Source organism: Dermacentor albipictus, chromosome 8 (genome assembly GCF_038994185.2).
Source record: "Dermacentor albipictus isolate Rhodes 1998 colony chromosome 8, USDA_Dalb.pri_finalv2, whole genome shotgun sequence".
Classification (NCBI taxonomy): Eukaryota; Metazoa; Arthropoda; class Arachnida; order Ixodida; family Ixodidae; genus Dermacentor; species Dermacentor albipictus.
Window position 1 is genome coordinate 118,826,228 of NC_091828.1, and position 19,451 is coordinate 118,845,678.

At 45.5% G+C, this 19,451-nt stretch overlaps 1 protein-coding gene across 13 annotated transcripts in view; it reads left to right on the plus strand.

The window, feature by feature from the left end:
- LOC135910324 (uncharacterized) overlaps window positions 1–16,026 on the plus strand; it is a 312,252-nt gene extending 296,226 nt beyond the window's left edge. For 9 of the 13 annotated variants that reach the window (XR_011508107.1, XR_011508108.1, XR_011508106.1 and 6 more), the window contains 2 exons: window positions 9,719–10,001; window positions 14,900–16,026. The gene's annotated coding sequence lies outside the window, so the exon portion shown is untranslated. Of the gene's footprint in view, window positions 1–9,366; window positions 9,663–9,718; window positions 10,002–13,758; window positions 13,879–13,915; window positions 14,080–14,899 lie in introns of those variants that run through there. The other 4 variants (XM_070524264.1, XM_070524262.1, XM_070524263.1 and 1 more) reach the window with 4 other exon arrangements.
- The last annotated feature ends 3,425 nt before the right edge of the window (window positions 16,027–19,451 follow it).

Below are 19,451 nucleotides of genomic sequence, written 5' to 3' on the forward strand. Positions count from 1 at the left end.
GCGACAGGTTGTCGTCTGCCCTTGCTCTTTTTCGCTTGATTGTAAACTGTAGCTGTGTTGGGTTCACTGAAATATGCAATACGGGCGAATGAAAACCATATGGAAACCTCAAAATATCATTTTAGGAAAGCAATATTTATGCAGCCATGCCCACGTATTAGGCGAAACCTCACTCAACGCCAGCCAACAGAAACCTCGCGCACACATACGTATACCATCAAACTCCCATAGACGGGGGCGCCAGATTTTCCTCGAGGTAATATTGTGCGAAACTCTACGGCTGGCTCCGAACCGGGGTTTGCTTGTCCGTTACCCAGTCGACGCTGTTAGTCACCGCTACACACAACATAAATTACACGTCCCACATGGGCTGCCTGCCTACTTGTCCATTCAAGAAGAGTGCATTTCCAAGAGTCCACAAGACGCGCGGCAGGCTTCGGTGGCCAACGCTCCCTACTACTCGTTTGCGGGACAGACATTGAAAAGAAGTCCGAGAACGGAAACTGGCTAACTAACCAATCAAACGTCTGCGCAATAAAGCTAGAAGAGTCCAAGAAATCCATTCGATTTACTGAAGGAGTGATGTTCTCGACGGCTTTCATTTTTTACAGCGAGAAAATTCATGCAGGTATATTTTTTAGTAATTCTGCATGAGTCATATCTGGCGATGACTAAGTTTACGTAAAATGCAAATCCCTGGAAGACCTGAAGAAAAACAGCTCCTGTGGTAGAATTTCTTTATCAAGTTGTTGAATCGCCACAGGTGTGCACTATTTCAATATTTGAGCTTCATTTACCACCAACTTACATCCGCATTCTCAAATGACCTTCGACCCTCGGCTGATGAAGGCACTGCGCTAATGAAGAACTGCAGTGATGCGCCATTCAAATGCAGTGACCACTTCCATCGAGGGGTTCCACCTCCTTGCGCTGTCTCCAGTCGAGGTGGATTGTCGTCCGGGTGGGTGTACGTTTGAAATAAGAGGGTTCGTTTCCTAATACGATCACTCGAGAAAAATAGCTTCGCTGGAAACTTACTAGAATAATTCACGCATGGCTGCAGTCTATTTCGGAAACATTTAGGAGCAGTTGATGCAACCTAGCTTCTCGTGTATTATATTTCGTTGTTTTCGACAAATGCTTGAAAGAATTGAAACAACAAATGAAGTGTTGTACGATTGCTTAAACACCCTTTCGCTGCCGACGTTGATTAGAAAATAATTTTAACAAGACCCGCAGAAAGTGCAGGGCAACGATAGGGGCTTTCTAAGCTACCGTATCTAATCGGAGCCTAGAGACTTCGTCTCCATCGCACACCGTGAAGATTGTTGTTCGCCAATTCTCATACATGATGAAATTGTTACGCTGAAAGTTGTAGCGCATATAGTCGCGTCACTCTAAATGTATAGACATTTCAGAGCTCCACGTAAGGGGGCTTTCTAAGCTACCGTATGTAATCGAAGCACTTCGAAGTTCACCCAATAAGAAACACTGTCCGTCGCATAAGGCGATTGCTTTCGTGATCGAGTGTGCAGCAGTGAGCGAAGTCACTTTCGAAGCTGCTTTTCGCTGCAACGGGCACGAATCAGCCAGAAGACAGCGCTAACGAATCTCTGAGCACACGCGGCACCTTAACTCTTCCGTAGATCGCTTTGAAGATAGGGACCCGCATCTCCCTTTACCACGAAGTAAGCGGCGAGAACTCAGGGTGCGAAGCTATCACCACTCGGCACTCTGTCCGCATCGCAGGACGCTTTCAACATATGGTCTGCGTGGCCGTGCCATACGCAGGCGCCTCCGAAGTACGGTTGATCACGGTTCGTAGTGGTACTACGCGGATAGACGCGGCGCTAAAGAGCGATAACGGCTTATAGTAATCGGAAAGTCATCAGCACACCTGGCTTCGTCGTTTGCAGCAGTTCCTGTCGGCGCAGCGTTGTCGTTTGGATTGGCCGAATTGTTTAGAAACATTGATAATGACACCGGGCTGCGTGGTGATGAGCAAGTTGCACAATGTTTACGCATACTTATACGATTTACAGTTGAATTTCCGAGTGAATTCTTCAATCTATCTATCTATCTATCTATCTATCTATCTATCTATCTATCTATCTATCTATCTATCTATCTATCTATCTATCTATCTATCTATCTATCTATCTGCTTGCGTCTGTCTGTCTGTCTGTCTGTCCGTCCGTCCGTCCGTCCGTCCGTCTTTCCGTTGGGTACCTGGTAGCGCATACTTGAATAGTTAGAGCATTGTGTTGGCTACGCTAAGGCTAAGGGTGCAAAGCAACAGTGGTACCACAGACAACTCGCCATTGCTCCAAGCGGCTGCAGGAGCTCGATAAGGGTAAAAAAGACTCCATCCCCAAAGAGCATCGCGAGCTCGAGTAGTCTCTGTCAAGTAAGTATGTTTCCTAATTGTTGAAAATTTCTACGATACCCTGATTTCATGTCCAAGTTTTATCTCCCTTCCATCGTTAACCCAGCAGTCTGAGAAGTTGTGGACACACGTAACTTTGAGAACTGCGCGATTCCTACGGCCATCCACGTGCAGTCGCGCGATGCTCGTGTCGGGGACCTCCAGGGGGGCTCGGATATTTCCAGGATAGGAGTCCTCCCGCTCTCGGAATGGAGGAGCGACAATCCATCAGCGGGTCTGAACTTGCTCGGCAGGTCAAGTGGGCCCAGGCAAGGTGCGCTGGCGTTATCCTATGTAGGAGAACCTTCTCGTACGCAATGTCACGGTCGAATCCGTCACGCTACGACTGTAGCTCCGGTTGACGATATGCCAGCGCATAACTATGTCCGACATTTCTCCATGGGTCACGCAATGTACAGCAACCAAAAACAGCCGTCGCTGCCGTCTACGTCAGTCGCGGTTCCACCAAGACGATGGCGCCGCGATGCGTCACAATGACCCAAATAGCTTAGCGCAAAAAGCAAACACATAACTAGCTACGAGAACGCTCGGGAACGGGACATGCCTCTCGCCGTCTGTGGGGATTTCAGCGTGGACCTCACGAAGCCCCAAACGCGTCGTATTTGGAGTACACGAGGGAGGCGTTTGGCGCCATGTCGGCCTCCCTCAATATGGTTCCCACGGCAAGAACCGGCAGTGCGCTCGATCCCATCTTTGTCCACGAAATCAGACACGTTGACCTCATATTTATAAATTGCACTTCTCAATCCATGCTCCTCTGCTCATCTCCATCAGCGACAGACAAGAAGATGATGAGCTGCTGTTTATAGCGTTGCCAAACCCATGGACATTTTTTTCTGAACTGTACAGAGGTACAAAACATAAATATCGTCACTATATATCAAACGTGCATTATTGTATTTACAAAATACACATAGAAAGGAACTATACCGCATGAAAGTAAATGAATCTCTTCTATTCATTATATGATACAACCCTGCCTTTGTCTTGCTAGTTCCACCATCGCAACAGTTGGTCAGGTATAATCATTAACTACACACCTGTCATGGACAAAACAAATACGTGAATGCGACTTAGCGATTCTGACCATAGTAGTGCGGTTGTAACCACTATTTCAAGACAAAATATTCGTAGACGAAATATTGAAACATTTTACATATACGATGAGAAGCAATTGAGGTTTGAAGCATACATTTTACGTTATGAGTCGATGACAGATTGTTCAATTTCATTGTTCGAACAGACCTTTCGTGCGCCTCGAGGAACGGGATTTATATCGTTTAATGTCCACAACTCAACTCAACTCAAGTGCAGTAGGTGACGCGATAGGCTGCCAAAACGTGTTGTGCCGGCTGATTAGATTCCTTGAGCTCAATACGTCAATGGGGAATGCTTTTCCCGGATCAGCACCGAAGCGCGTCTTTCGGCCTGTCTATGCGCCATCAAAACACCTAGAAGAATCGCAACTGAATACGCCCTACCAAACCAAAAATAAAGGAGTAGAAACAAAGATCGAGAAATGGAAGAAGTGATGAACTAACTGTCTCGCGCGTCGCAAACGTCAGGCTGTGGCCTGGATTGAAAACTACCCACATAGCAGCTCGCATTCTGCGTTCGCGCCACTCTCAAGAAAGCGACTTAATAACCTTGAAACGAAAAAAAAACTGTGGAGCCACGCGTCAACCTGTATTTTTTTTTTCGGAAGGGACCGAAACGGCGTCTTGAGAGAGTATTGATCTCCACGCCGCCATGACATAAAATATTCTGATGGGCATTCATGTCACTGCGGCCAGAACGTTCAAGCTAGTACGTTTACATTCACACCATCGCGCTGCATCTTCGGTAAAACAAATTGATGAAATACTACGCCGATAGCAACCGCGTTTGGCAGCTGCGCATTTGCCGCAGCTGTCGCCCGATGAAGCCACAATTCTGCCACGTGGACAACGTCTGTCGAGAAAGCCCTATATATGTCCCTCTTCGCTGCAGCTGCACAAGACTTGAAAAGCTTGAGCACTTTAATGGCAGAATAAGGACCTGCCCAGTACGCTTCGCAATCAGGGGAGAGGGGGGGAAGCCTACTACCTAGGGTAAACCATGGTACACGATTCGTTATGCATGTTGCTGTTGTAGGCACATTAGGCCTTCTCTCTTTGTTTCTGCTTAAACACGGCGTTGCCTCGTTGAAGAACCACCCGTATCTACAGGATCAAACCTCAGTTTCACTCTCACTGAGACTGCTGATTCCCATCCTCCTCCCGTATGCCATGAAACTGAGGATCTTTCTGCATCCGGAGCGTTCTCTACACTACCGACTGGGCAAAGTAAGTTGGCTCGAGGCATTCATGACATTACGTAATTCCAACAGACAGTCGCTTGCCGCTATGGATGGGTTAGAGGCGTCTGTCAGTGCTTTAGAATCTTCATCTAAATCAATTGACTCCAGTTCAATTTGCGAACTACGTGCTGAAATGAGTTCCTTATTTTCTAAAATTACTAAGCTAGTCTTAAAAAATTCTGACCTAGAAAATCTTTTTTTAAGAATTAATCTATAATACAAGGTATTTTGGAAGACTTAAACCAAAACACTGCCAGTCTGTTGTCCAACGTTACGTCTGAATTCAGCGAGACTTCTACAATTAGCTGGCCCCTCGTTGAACGTGCCCACAGATTTGATAGAGCCGCGACTCTCCCACTCGTCCTATTATTCCAAAACTTTCCAGAGTTAACGACATAACCGCTGCTCTAAAAAAAAAGACACTCATAAACTCAAAGACTCTAATTACTTCAATAAAAGGTCGTTTCGGCAAGGATTTGTTCTATTTGAACAAAAAAGGAAAACATCTGGGAAGCGTCAGTTCCTTAACAAAAGTTTGGTCGCAAACTTCAGTACTTGAGGACGCATCACTCATTTGGTCACCTCATCAGGCTTACGTAATGAATTACCTTGAATTCGTTCAATATCGCGACGCACGTTTAATTTCCAGAAAGTGCAACCGTCACTCGAGCGGACCAAACATTAAATCACTGCTCTCTCTTCCTACTTTGCAATCACGGAATCTGCTTGCTGGCACCGATCATTCAACGCTGCCTCTTCAACAACCTTACCGCACATTACGTCCTTTAAACAACCTTCTAAGCTTTTAACGCATTTCTGGCAGAACTGCTGCATTTTATTCAACTGCTTAGCCGCAGGCTACCATTCACTGGAATAGTGTTACGGAGCACATCGTGAACATGAGTGTCCAGCTTGCGTTCAGGAAAAGTAACAGCCATTTTTTCTCATTCCTAATGGGTCATTAACTATTGTCACGTGGTCGTGAGAACTATTGGGGTGGACTTGGTGGCCCTCTTCCTAGTCGTCTCAGGCAAAAGTCCGTGCTCCGGGGGCAGTCCTTGCAGCCTGCGGCTACCTCGCTGGTTCTTGGCGACGTTGGTGTCTTCCGCGTGAGGGCTTGGGTCACGGCTTTGTGGGGGCGTCTGGTACATGAACGCAAAGCACCTCCACCAGATGTCACGTGGTCGTGGCGTCAAAGAACACAGTAGCAATACTGTGAAAGGCAAAAACTAGCTTTTATTGGGCGAACCTGTGCTCACAAAACAGGCTACACTTAAAGCACAATGAAAGCGGCGAACACAGTCGGCGATCGTCGAAAATGTGATCGGCGGGTCAAACGCGTTGGCTTTTATACACCAGTCGTCGAATGTTCCAGACTAATCGTTGTGACCCGCGTGCCTTCCACAAAGTTCTACACCATTCGCGTCACGCGATGAAATCAGATAACACTAGGTTCGGCGACTACAGACAGCCGGGTATAAGCATCGATAACTTTCCAGAAACTTCGGATAAATGCAGGCGCGTCCCGCGCTGTGCGATTACATTTGTAAGGCAGCGAAACGTGGTCGCCCGATAAAGATAAGTACACGTGTCACTATTGTATAATGATGCTTTTTTTACTTCTCAGTGATCCACAATAACAGTCAGTAAGCATTCCTGTCCCCCTCCCTCACCCCTCCCACAATGATTCGATGCTGGAGTCTGTGAAGCGACGTGAATAAATAAAATACATAAATATATAAATAAAAATGTACAATCATGGGTTCAGTGACACGGTTCGTTATAAATGCTATGGCAGTTCAAGCACATTAGTAAATGCATCTAACGAACCATTATCTTCTGTACCTGCGTCTTCGACTGCCGCCTCATACACTCCCTGACGAGCTCGTTCTGGCCATTTCGACAACCTCGTCGTTTAGAACATTAAAGCTTGCAGTATTGTTAAAAAAAAGCTTCCACACTTATTGGTTCTTATTTCTATTTATTCCCCTCATGTTATTCGCATCGCTGAGTCATGGTTACATAGTAATGTTTACGATTCCGAGTTTACCCCACCCTGTCTTATTGCCGTGCACCTAGACAGTATTCGTGGCCCTAGCGGCGGCGTCGAACTGCTTATCAGCTCGGATCTTCGTTTCAGCTTTACCTTCTCCCCCGGAGACAGAATACGTGCTGTGCAATAGTTGCCTGAATAATTATACTGTTTTTATTAGCGTTATATATCGTCAGCCCGGTTCTTCACTTGATCTGCTACATGCTATTGCGCATTTTATGTGCCAGGCTAACGTTGATTCGTCATGATGCATCTGCGTGGGCCATTTCAACGCTTCTGGCATGAACTGGCCATCACCAAAGAGAATAGATCGTGACGTAGCAATTTGCAATGCACTAATAAAGATTTCCTTGTACTTTGGGCTCGCTCAAGATGTTCCTAGTCCTACTAGGTTTAATTTCATCCTCGACTTAATTTCTTTAAGCTCAGATCTAGCCCAAAAGGACTGCTCTTGGGAGTTATGCATGGATTTGGGCTTGTTGTTGCTTCTACAAAATTGCAATGTCCGTGCAGACTCACTAACCAGACCAGGCCTGTCTGACAAGCGCACGCGCAAAAAGAAACACCAGGAACCGTTTGTTGAATGTGCGGGAGCAATTGTTTACAACCTTCCTTTAAAGTGTGGAAAAAAATTACGTGGGGAAAAGCGGAAGATGCCTCTACGAGTGTTTAAAGGAACACCGGTATGACGTAGCAGAAAAGCGGGGTGAGTTCCTTGACACTCACTGCAGGCACTGCAGGTGGGCTGTTGCCGGGGTGGATGATGATTATCGCTCGATTTGTGCTCCAGCATACAAAGACTGCTCCATCGTGGGAAGAACTCGAAGAAGATTAACTCGCGAAATGATCGAAGCAGAAGTGATTGATAGGCATGGGGATAACTGTGTGTCAAAACCATCAATTGCCCTTTCGCGCAGAGAGTTAGCTTACTTGCGCAATGGTGTGTAAGGAATTTTTGCAAACAGCGCATGTATGATCATGTGCGCGAAAACGTTGTGTATATGTGTGGGTCATTTGCTCAAAATAAAGATTGTTGCAAGTCAGCGCCGGTGTGTGTCACGTCTTCTATTCGTCCTTGTCTTTTCACGTGCTATAAGCCTCACGTTTTCTTGGGGGGTAATTGAGCTACACTGAGATCATGACAGGGTTTTGTTGCTGCTGTGTTGTCAAACCTCGAAATTACTCTATACGTTTACTAGTTTCCCGGGCTTCACTCCTTCTGGACAATTACATTACTGATCTTTTAGCTGATCATTTCGATGCGTTTTGTGCTTAGTCATACACTTATGATAAAAGGACTGGTGCATTACTTTGAAGAGCTTGTAAAGCCGTGTATAGCCAACCATTTGTGGCCGTTAAAACTAAGAAAGGTAACGCTAACCTTCCTTGGATCCCTAATTTTAAGCTTCAAAGGGCCAAATATTTCATTTTTTCACACTCTGTTAAGAACTAACCTTCGTTTACCTTTACGATGCTTCATCCACTTCATTCAAAATTGGTAATGACATCATCAGTGATCTGTCAGTAATATTTGCTGCTTTCAACAAGTATTTTTAGTCTTTATTTATACTCGATCCCGAATGCATTCCTTCTATCACCAATATAGTTTGTTATAAAGCAATCATTCACATTGACATAAACAAGGAAGGCAGTCTTAACCTCTTATTAAACTTGTGTTCGTAAACGTGCACCAGTCCAGATGAGATACGCAATGCGTCTTTTTTTATTAAAATGAATATTAGGAGAGGTTGGCGCCTTTATGGTGGCACCGGCTACCCCTTGTCACTTGGCAGAAAAGAAACAAATTAGCGTAAAAAGGGAGAATAGCGACACAAAATATGGCACTCAGTAGAATACTGGACGATTAAAAAATATGCAGTCCGACAGTACATGAGTCGCAAAGTTCTGTGCATTAGTTCAGTCCACATACGCATATACAAAGCAAGATATTTTGAACAGCCAAAACACGCAACAGATGTAATACACTGCAAGTACAGAACAGAATTATGCTTGTTGCGTAAAAGTTGCAATCACCACATAAACCAATTATGAACCACGAACAACGTTTGTGTTACTCATTTAGCGTATTCAGATCATCTAATACTTAATATTTTCCCAAAATGTTGGTGCCCCCTAAACACTTTTTTCAGAGCAAGAAGTGCTCTTTTTTGAAGGCCCGCAGTCGGCCATGCGCCAAGTATCTTTTTCAGAGTTCGCTATTCTTTGCGATCATCAAGATTACTGCCGGTCATTTTCGACAACTCTTATCATCTGCTACTGTTCGTTCCTCATGTAAGATAGCTAGAGTGCTTCTTCTTTATCAAACAGCTGACAAGCAGCCTTTGTCGAAATACAGACCAAGTTAATTGACATCGCACTCATGCAAAACCTTGGAACATATCATTCATAAGCACACGACAGCGGTTGGCAGCGGTGCGCAAGCAGCGTACAGAATCGATCACACTTGTCTAGAGTGGCCCGAAGGCTGCTCCGCACTGCGCCTGCGACGCCTATAGTACAAGCACCGGATTCGAGATGTGTTGGCGGATAGCGCCACGCGCGTGGACGCTGCGGCATTCGCGGGCGGCCGAGGTACAGGCCTGCGTGATTTACGGGTTGCGAGCACCGGCTTTTCATCACTGGACGAGCACTGCCAGCTGAGCTGCGAACGTGACACGGCTAGGATGCTGCGGCGTGTATATCTTGGCCGCCCGCGAACGCCGCAGCGTCCACGCGCGTGGCGCTATCGGCCAACACATCTAGAACTCGGTGCTTGTCGCTAGGTGTCGCAGGCGCAGTGCGGAGCAGCCTTCGGGCCACTCTAGGCAAGTGTGATCGACTCTGTAGTACAGGTTCGCTCACCCATCCGTTTTTTACGCAGATTCTGCACGCTTCGCCAAGGAGCAAGGGGCCGAGGGACGACTGACTGCCCCGTCTACGTCAAGGAACAGCGTAGATTTCATCTCGTTCTGCACACTGTCAAGATCGCTGACTCGACGGCCCGGCTTCCCCAGCTACCTGGCGCATCGCCGCACGGCCCACCAATCGGCATGGGAGGCTCGTACCGGCTGCCTTTATAAGGGACGGCACTGCGGGCGGCAGCTCAGTTTGGCAGCGGCGCGCAAGCAGCGTACAGGTTCGCTCACCCGCCCATTTTGACGCAGGTGAGACTTGGGCGTTGTTTAATAGTTATTCTACTGCGGCGCACTGCTGCCAAACTTTGATTGTAACTTTGACTGCATCTTTGCATGTAATCTCTAAGAATGGCTGGCAATGCTCAGGAAATTACGAAGGCTCTTCAAGACTTCAAACGGGAAATGAGATTAGAGATGCGTAGTGTCAAGGACAGTGTTAAATTTTGTAGTGACACGTGACGCGAAGGCACTTCGACATGAAATTGGTGAGCTGATTAAGTTCAACGAAACCTGGCTCCTAAATTAGGGCAATGTTGTCTTACTACATATTTAGATATGCGCCACGACGAGCTTCTCAGGAGCGCCGGTAGATGGCGGAATGTGTCCTCAGAGATGCGCGTGAGAGGATCCCTTGCGGCGGTAGACGCTTTAAACATGATGCGTCTGGGCGTTGGCATTACGGCGTGTCACCGCATTACTTGTATGACAATCGCTTTAAGGTCGGCGGTGATTGAGATGAGATGATTTCTACGAATTATTTAATTGGTTTATACAGATACTACACTTGCACTTGCGGGAGTTCGTGTAAGGAAACCGAGTTTAAGCGTTTTCAGATCACATGCCTCCACTTTGCCGAGTTGCGAAGAAACGCTTAACTGAAAAAAAAAATTTCATTGTTGTTATATGAAAGTCCTTTGTAGCTTTGCTTTGTAGCGCACCTAATTTGTACGCATCAGCAAAGGATAACGTGACTTTTTGTTTAGTGTTTCCTCTAATTGTGAGCTGAAATGTACTATAGTTTTCTTTTGCTCGTTGCCACTGACTGGCTGCCTTCATTAGTTTTAAGTGCAGCTTCAGCATTGGCTGCAAATTGACCTTACGAACTGTTCTAACGTGATAATATAACCTATTATTATAAACAATAATAAAACAGTATTATTTTGAGAGAATGGTCTGTGGTTTTCTCTCCCACAAAATATGAAATGTTGGACGCCGTATGCATTAGACGAAGCGAGCAGGCTCAGGCATACTGAAAATGCAATAATAAGTCACGAATAATTTCACAAGTTCTCCTTCGTTCTTGTAGAGTCATGCTTCTTTGCTATATTGGAGAGAGAGAGAGAGAGAGACAGACTAAAGGGGCGGAAAGACAGGGAGGTTAGCCGCAAGGAGGCTGGCTACCCTGTGTTCAAAGTTCTAAGCGACTTCATTCTTATAAAGAAACAGACTTCTCTATCATTGTTGCAAAAGTTTCGTATCTCTTTTGCTGTGGCAAGCGCTAATAATTCTTTTTTTTTTCACGTCACCCTCCTCTATACTCCGGAAAATCGCCCCGTTCAGCAAGATTCCTCGCAGCACGATCGGTCATGTGAAATGGGGCGAGACAGATACAGGCGTAGGTTAAGGCCAATGGCTCGTTTTAAATCGCTCAAAATGCGATGTTGTTTCTCTTCCAGCAGTTTGCACAATTAACACAGGGACTTTTTTGTGACGTTGTCAAGGGCTTAGACTAAAGAAAGAAGAATGAAAATAAAATAGAAAAGCAATTGAAATTAAGCGAGAAAGAAAGAATCGAAAGAAATACAAATAGAAAAACAGAAAACGTATGACTCTCGCAGAGTTTGGAAATCTAGCGGAAGGCACAAGAAAACTGTGTCTTGAGCAACTGTTTCTAGAAACAGTTGCTGTTTCCGGTGTCACTAATTTCAAGACATTAGGCTAACAGCCAAGTCAGACAAGCTAGATCTCCCTGCCAGCTGCCAGAAGGGAGTTTTCTCTTTTTTATGTACTGTTTTCAAGAAAGTCAAAAGCTTTTGAACGGGAAAAGAGAATGATTCAACGACACCTTGTCATGCCTCTCAGGGATATACTAACTCTGTTCTTTCGTCATCGTTAACACATGTTTTCACATATTTAACCCTACTTGTCCCCCTGTATATAAAACAAAGCAGTCTCATTTCTTTCTTGCCTCATTTTCTTTAATTTATATTGCGCTTTATTTCCCAACTTTATGGAATGCGAATTTCGCTGTATTATGTTGCACTTTTCCTATGTTTTAATTCACGCCTGGTTTCGTCTGATGCTTCTCAAAAATACGAAGCCTGGAAAGTGTGTTCTTCTGTTTTGATTCATGCCTGGTTTTGTCTCATGCTTCTCAATAATACAAAGCATGGAAAGTGTGGAAGCAAACAAAAAAAAACGGGAAGTTAGCAGAGACCACACTATCAGTGGCGCAGACATCAACATCCACGCGCGTCCATTATAGGCTGTTTTTTTAGCTGGCCTCGTTTTCTTCTCTATTTTTTTGCGCCTGAAAGTGGAAACCTTATCTAAACGTGGAAATCATAACGAAGGGCCTACAGCGACTGCTGTCGTCCTCTTAAGCGGTGATATACGATGTCCACACCCATGGTGGAACACTTCGACACCATAAATCACTTCGCGAAATGGGCGTAGGTGTTGCGCGAGATATCTCCTGCACTTTGTGTAGGAAACTAGAGACATAATAACAAAAATAAAGCAAGAAGGCGGTTTGTTAAGAGCGTTGTACAGGCACCGCTGAGTGCGTTTTTTTTTTTGCGCGCATTCAGGATGTTTCGTTGACATAACTTGTCGGTCTGTGGTTGTGTTCGCCATTTAACAGCCAACTTCACGGGAAATCGAGCGCCTTTTTACCAACAGCGAGCGATAATCTTTCACATAAGGGCCTTAGCTTCATCATTCGCTTGATCTTTGATGGGTCCGGTGATTAATGCGATATTTGATGTTAAGGGCTAGCGCCAGTCCCAAACTTAACCTCATGCAGTCAGCAGCAACATCAACGATATCTCAGAGCAGCAGGCGTATTAAGTGTAACCGGGATAGCTAGCCGTTGCATACTTGTGGGAGGGGCTTCACTATTTTTAGGATATTGTGTCTGTTATTTGACGTATCCATAGGGTATACGTAGACAACTGGAATGTCTACGTATTCGTAGAAAACCTGACAACCTGAGACAACTTGAACAAATGATAGATCATAACCAGATATTTTGTATGTGAAAAGAGCATGCAAAACATGGACATCCCGTTCATTCTCGCTGTATTGTTCCGTACTTGAAGCTTTGAAGGACAGTTTTCTAGAAACGACTCAGGGGAACTCGTTCCGGAATACCTTATTTTTCTGGGAAGCCTGCGCAAGTACACTTTGTCGTAAATAATATCACAATTTCTTGAGGAGATGCCGGAAACAGATTAGCAGCTGGTGCTTTCAATTTGATCGATATAAATTATTGAACGTTTTGCTATATTGAAGCAGGCTACCGCACTCACATCCTTGCCTTCAGAAACTGCGGGTCGTCTGAGTTGACACTCCAGCGTGCACGAAGGTAGAGTACTGACAATGAAATATTTTATTTCTAGTTGTATAAAAACATATATGAAAAAAATCTTTAAATGGAGGAGGGCGATGTGTCCAAGTTCGGAACGCGTCAGTTTGAGCAATCCTAAAAAATATAATGATATATTGGAACTTGATGGTCATTACTAGCTCTAGTAACTGGAGGAACTCAGTGTCCCGAGGGGAGGCTGTAACTACAGTTACTTCACTGCGACGACCAAGGAAGAAGCATTTTCGTGTCGACAAAATTTCAGAAAACTGTCAGAGATGTCACCAAATCGAAGAGCGCGTAAAACACTAATAGACGCGGTAGAACTAGTTTGCCTTTAATTTGGTGCGTGGAAACGGTGATTGTCCAGCAACTGCTCCTGGTAATGTCACACATTTCAATGTTGGGTGCTCACTTCAGAAGCCTCAACAGCCCTAACCTGAGACACCAGTAAGTTTTGAATCGCGGTGAGCCAAAACCCCACGAGAAGCCTTACCACTTCCAGGATGAACTTTCCTGGCGAATTTGCTAGGCTTCAAGGTATGAAATGTTTTTTTTTTCCTCTTTCTTTTCACAGAGCACGGCATTGAGTAGCATGCGCTAAAGAAGTGTGGAAACAGCAATGTGTGACCGCTGAAACGCCAAATAAACGGATGAACCAAACTTCTGGCCAATATTGCTTACAGATCGAAATACCAGCGTTCAACCGCCACTTGTTCAACCGTCGCTGGCACACCGGCGGTAATGAACTTCGTCCTTGCCGTTATAGTCCTCGCTGCCAGTGATGCATGGCCTCTGAGATCTCGCTCGCAGGGCGCGAATTCGGAGGCCACATGTTTGGTGACTGCTGCACTTGCGCATCAATCGCTGGCAGTTTTTGGAAGTGTAGGTTCAATCTCGCTCTCACAAGGGAGGAAAGTGGGGGAGGAAACGCGCCGTCATTTTGTAAACGTGATTAGCACTCTGGGAACTTCGCCCAGTTCGGAGTAGAGCTTAGCGCAGGCCGCAATTCTGAGCCCGCGCCCGGCCCGGGCCCTACACTACCACATGATGATGATGATGTGTAGTGTTTTATGGCGCAAGGGCCAGGTTTGGCCAAAGAGCGCCATGACAAGTGGTAGTGTTAACGATGTATTAGGGAAGATGTGGCTTGGCTGTAAAGTGGCCTAAAAATAGTCGCTGTAAAGTGCGTAAAATCTACGTGCTATAAAATTATGGCGATGACTAATGACGATTACTATGAACATTAAAATCCATCGTAGAAGAATGATGCATTGTTTAAAATATGCGAGATGTAAATTGCTTACAGCACTACTGCGTCACCAGAGCCCTTGAACCACAAGGGCCTAGAGGCATGTGCTATTCAAAATAATTATCACAGCGGCATCCTCTGAAGAGAGGAAGCGCTACGAACGTGTGGGGCTAATAACATGCAATACAACATCTTTCAAAAAACCTAGGACGGTGTTGGTGTCAAAGAGTGGTTCTGGAGCAAGTAACATAACAGGATGAAGGCGGATGTGCTGCCGGTATGCTAAGAGAAAATGTTTTTTTCTTCCAGATTCGGCTTCCCGACACTCCAGTAGGACGTGGAGGATGGTCAGTACACTACCACAGGCGGCCCGGTCCAGCCCGACGCTAAAGAAGCCTGAGTTCGCCCGGCCCGGCTAGGCCTTACGCCGGGTTAAGGCCCAGCCCGGGTCCGGCCCGACCTGCAATAAGGCGACGCCAGCACACAAAATAACAATATCAGGAAAATCAGTTTACTTAAATGACCTTATAATGTTGAACTCTTGCATTCCATATGACAAAATTGGGAATATATACAGATGCAGCGCGCGCACAGAATTGTTATTCTAAGCTATTGTGCAAAAACAAGTCGTCCATTGATGAAGGCTTAAGGCAAGTGCGGCGCTCCTACATTATGAATCTGGCAGCGCTGAAGTTTCGTTCACTGCTTGAACTGGTGGCCGTAATGGTTAATAGCCTCTTAGCAAGAAGAGGAAGTTTTGGGTACGTGGCTTCCTTGGCCCGGCCCGGGCCCGGCGTGGCAGCCTGGCCCGGGCCCCGGCCCAAGCCTTAGTAAGAGAATCTCCAAATGGCCCGAGCCCGCCCCGCGGGCCAGGCTGGGTCCGGCCTTTCGGTCCGGCCCGAGCACGTGCACAGGTCTAGTTTGAAGTATGTCCGTCCATTGTTAACCGTTTCCCCCGTCACCTTAGGCACTAGGCAGCCCATGCTCGAATAGGTAGGGTATCGGGCTGCTGTGCTGAGGTATGTGAGACTGGGTATGTGCCTTTCTCTAATGAAACCCTCTGCATCAACTTGGCCGACTGGACGTGCGCTTCTTGGTACGTGGTACATTTCAACGGACCTCCTTGGACGCCCACTTGGATCCCTGGGTGTGTCTTCAGTGACAAGAAAAAAAAACGAAAGTTAAAACTTATTCGGTGCTGGCTGAAAACGCATCCGCGTTGCGTGTGTATTAAGGCAAGGTGTTCAGACACGCCACAGGCGCAGCCTCGAGGACGGTGGCCAAGTCACCCCGGTCTGACCCACACAGCCATGTTCCCGCTGTGGAACCCCGGCCCCGCCGCTACGCCACTGTGCACGGATCACGAAAATCAGAACCACATTCATACTTGCATTCATACTTGCAAATAAAGACTCCGTCACATGTTTTCATAGTCATTGGCGTGGTGCTGTGTCTTGTTGCGAATATAGCGCTCTATCATGTGAATTCTACGCCACGTATGACGAACCGCCCGTGTGCCCTGGCGCTTTCATGGATGCTCATACACGCGCTAACGCCGAATCACGCGATGAATAAATGGATATGCACACATTGGATCTTCCTGGAAAAAGAAGGTAAGCCTGTACAGCCCGGTACAAAGATGTCACAGCCAGGTTCATTCCCTTCTGTGGAAAGCAGTGCTGGTTCGGCACGTACATCAATCACCATGGTAACCCACGTAGTTACAATTTACGCGATGGATAACTAGATATGCTCGAATTGGATTCTTCTAAAACAAGGTAAGCTTATAGCCTATTACGAAGATGTTGCAGCAACGTCGACTCACTCTTCTGGGAAAGAATAAAGGTTCGGCACACACAAGATCGTCATTATATTAAACGTGTATCCACCAATTTACTCTATGAATAAATCGATATGCTTCAACTCGACTTCCCTCGAAAAAAGGTAAGCCTGTACACCATTACAATGTTGTTGTTGTTACAGCCAGGTAAGGTGATGTATCATAGCCCGCGCATGTGCGAATGCTGATTTAGGCGATAAATGAGCGAATAAGCTGAATAATTTTCTCGGAAAAATGAAAAAAAAACGGTCAGCCTATGAAAATAATTGTTTTGGGCAGGTCTAAAATATTCCCTTTAAATTGCTCGTTCTTTGCATGGATCACTTCGCACGCACGTGCTGATGCCAATTTACGCGATAAATAAGTGAATAAGCTCAGAATAAATTTCCCGGCAAAATGAAAAAAAAGGTAAGCCCATGAAAATAATCGTTTTGGGAAGGTCCAATACACTCCCTTTAGGTTGCTCGTTCATTGCATATCATGAAAAGCCAACAAACACTGAAACCAAGGACAACATAGGGGAAAATACTTGTGCTTAAAAAATGGAATGAAGACACGATAAATTAACAGAAATTAAAGTGGATGAAAAACAACTTGCCGCAGGTGAAAAATGAACCCACAACCTTCGCATTTCGCCTGCGATGCTCTACCAATTCAGCTACCGCGGCGCTGTTTCCCCATCCACTTTCTTGGGTATGTTATGTGTACTAGTAGAACCCTGGCAGTGTTAGCCAGCGCCACCACTCACAGACATTGGCGGCGGACGTGGAACGTCCTTTTTGCCGCAGGCGAAATGCGAAGGTTGTGGGTGTGGTTCCCACCTGCGGCAAGTTGTTTTTTCGTCCACTTTTATTTCCATTAATGTATCGTTTATTCGTTCCATTTATTAAGCACAAGTAATTTCCCCTATGTTGTCCTTGGTGTCAGTGTTTGTTGGCATTTCATGATATGACTAATAAAAATCGGGCCCCTCGGTTAACCCCCTTTCTTCTCGTTCATTACATAACGAGGATCTCGAATCAAGCAACTTTGATGCCTCCAGGTAGCATATGTGGGTTTATTGGCCAGTTGCCTTCATCCAAAAAAACATCACTTTCTCGTGACGCCTGCGACAAAAACGACGTTCCAGGTCCGCCGCCAAGGTTTGTGAGTGGTGGCGCTGGCAAACACTCCCAGGGTTCTACTAGTACACATATAATACCCAAGAAAGTGGACGGGGAAACAGCGCAGCGGTAGCTCAATTGGTAGAGCATCGCACGCGAAATGCGAAGGTTGTGGGTTCGGTTCCCACCTGCGGCAATTTGTTTTTTCATCCATTTTTTCCATTCATTTATCGTTTCTTCATTACATTTATTAAACACAAGTAATTTCCCCTATATTGTCCTTGGTGTCAGTGTTGTTGGCGTTTCATGATATGACAAATAAAAATCGGGCCCCTCGGTTAAACCCCTTTCTCTCGTTCATGCTTTGCATGGATCACAGCGCACGCACGTGCTGACGCCGATTTACGCGAAAAATAAGCGAATAAGCTGAGAATAATTTTCCCCGAAAAATGAAAAAAACGGTAAGCCTATAGCCCATGAAAATAATTGTTTTGGGCAGGTCGAATAAACTCCCTTTAAAGTGCTCGTTCTTTGCATGGATCACTGCGCACGCACGTGCTGATGCCGATTTAAGCTAAAAATAGGCGAATAAGCGAAGAATAATTTTCCCCGAAAAATGAAGAAACAGTCAGCCTATAGCCCATGAAAATAATTGTTTTGGGCAGGTCGAATAAACTCCCTTTAAAGTGCTCGTTCTTTGCATGGATCACTGCACACGCACGTGCTGATGCCGATTTACGCGATAAATAGGCGAATAAGTGGAGAATAATTTTCCCGGAAAAATGAAAAAACGGTAAGCCTATAGCCCATGAAAATAATTGTTTTGGGCAGGTCCAATAAACTCCCTTTAAAGTGCTCGTTCTTTGCATGGATCACTGCGCACGCACGTGCTCATGCCGATTTACGCGATAAATAAGCGAATAAGCTGAGAATAATTTTCCCCGAAAAATGAAAAAACGGTAAGCCTTTAGCCCATGAAAATAATTGTTTTGGGCAGGTCGAATAAACTCCCTTTAAAGTGCTCGTGCTTTGCATGGATCACTGCGCACGCACGTGCTGATGCCGATTTACGCGATAAATAAGCGAATAAGCTGAGAATAATTTTCCCCGAAAAATGAAAAAAACGGTAAGCCTATAGCCCATGAAAATAATTGTTTTGGGCAGGTCGAATAAACTCCCTTTAAAGTGCTCGTTCTTTGCATGGATCACTGCGCACGCACGTGCTGATGCCGATTTACGCGATAAAAAAGCGAATAAGCTGAGAATAATTTTTCCCGAAAAATGAAAAAACGGTAAGCCTATAGCCCATGAAAATAATTGTTTTGGGCAGGTCGAATAAACTCCCTTTAAAGTGCTCGTTCTTTGCATGGATCACTGCGCACACACGTGCTGATGCCGATTTACGCGATAAATAAGCGAATAAGCTGAGAATAATTTTCCCCGAAAAATGAAAAAACGGTAAGCCTTTAGCCCATGAAAATAATTGTTTTGGGCAGGTCGAATAAACTCCCTTTAAAGTGCTCGTTCTTTGCATGGATCACTGCGCACGCACGTGCTGATGCCGATTTACGCGATAAATAAGCTGAGAATAATTTTCCCCGAAAATGAAAAAACGGTAAGCCTATAGCCCATGAAAATAATTGTTTTGGGCAGGTCCAATAAACTCCATTTAAATTGCTCGTTCTTTACATGGATCACTGCGCACGCACGTGCTGATGCCGATTTACGCGATAAATAAGCGAATAAGCTGAGAATAATTTTCCCCGAAAAATGAAAAAACGGTAAGCCCATGAAAATAATTGTTTTGGGCAGGTCGAATAAACTCCCTTTAAAGTGCTCGTTCATTGCATGGATCACTGCGCACGCACGTGCTGATGCCGATTTACGCGATAAATAAGCGAATAAGCTGAGAATAATT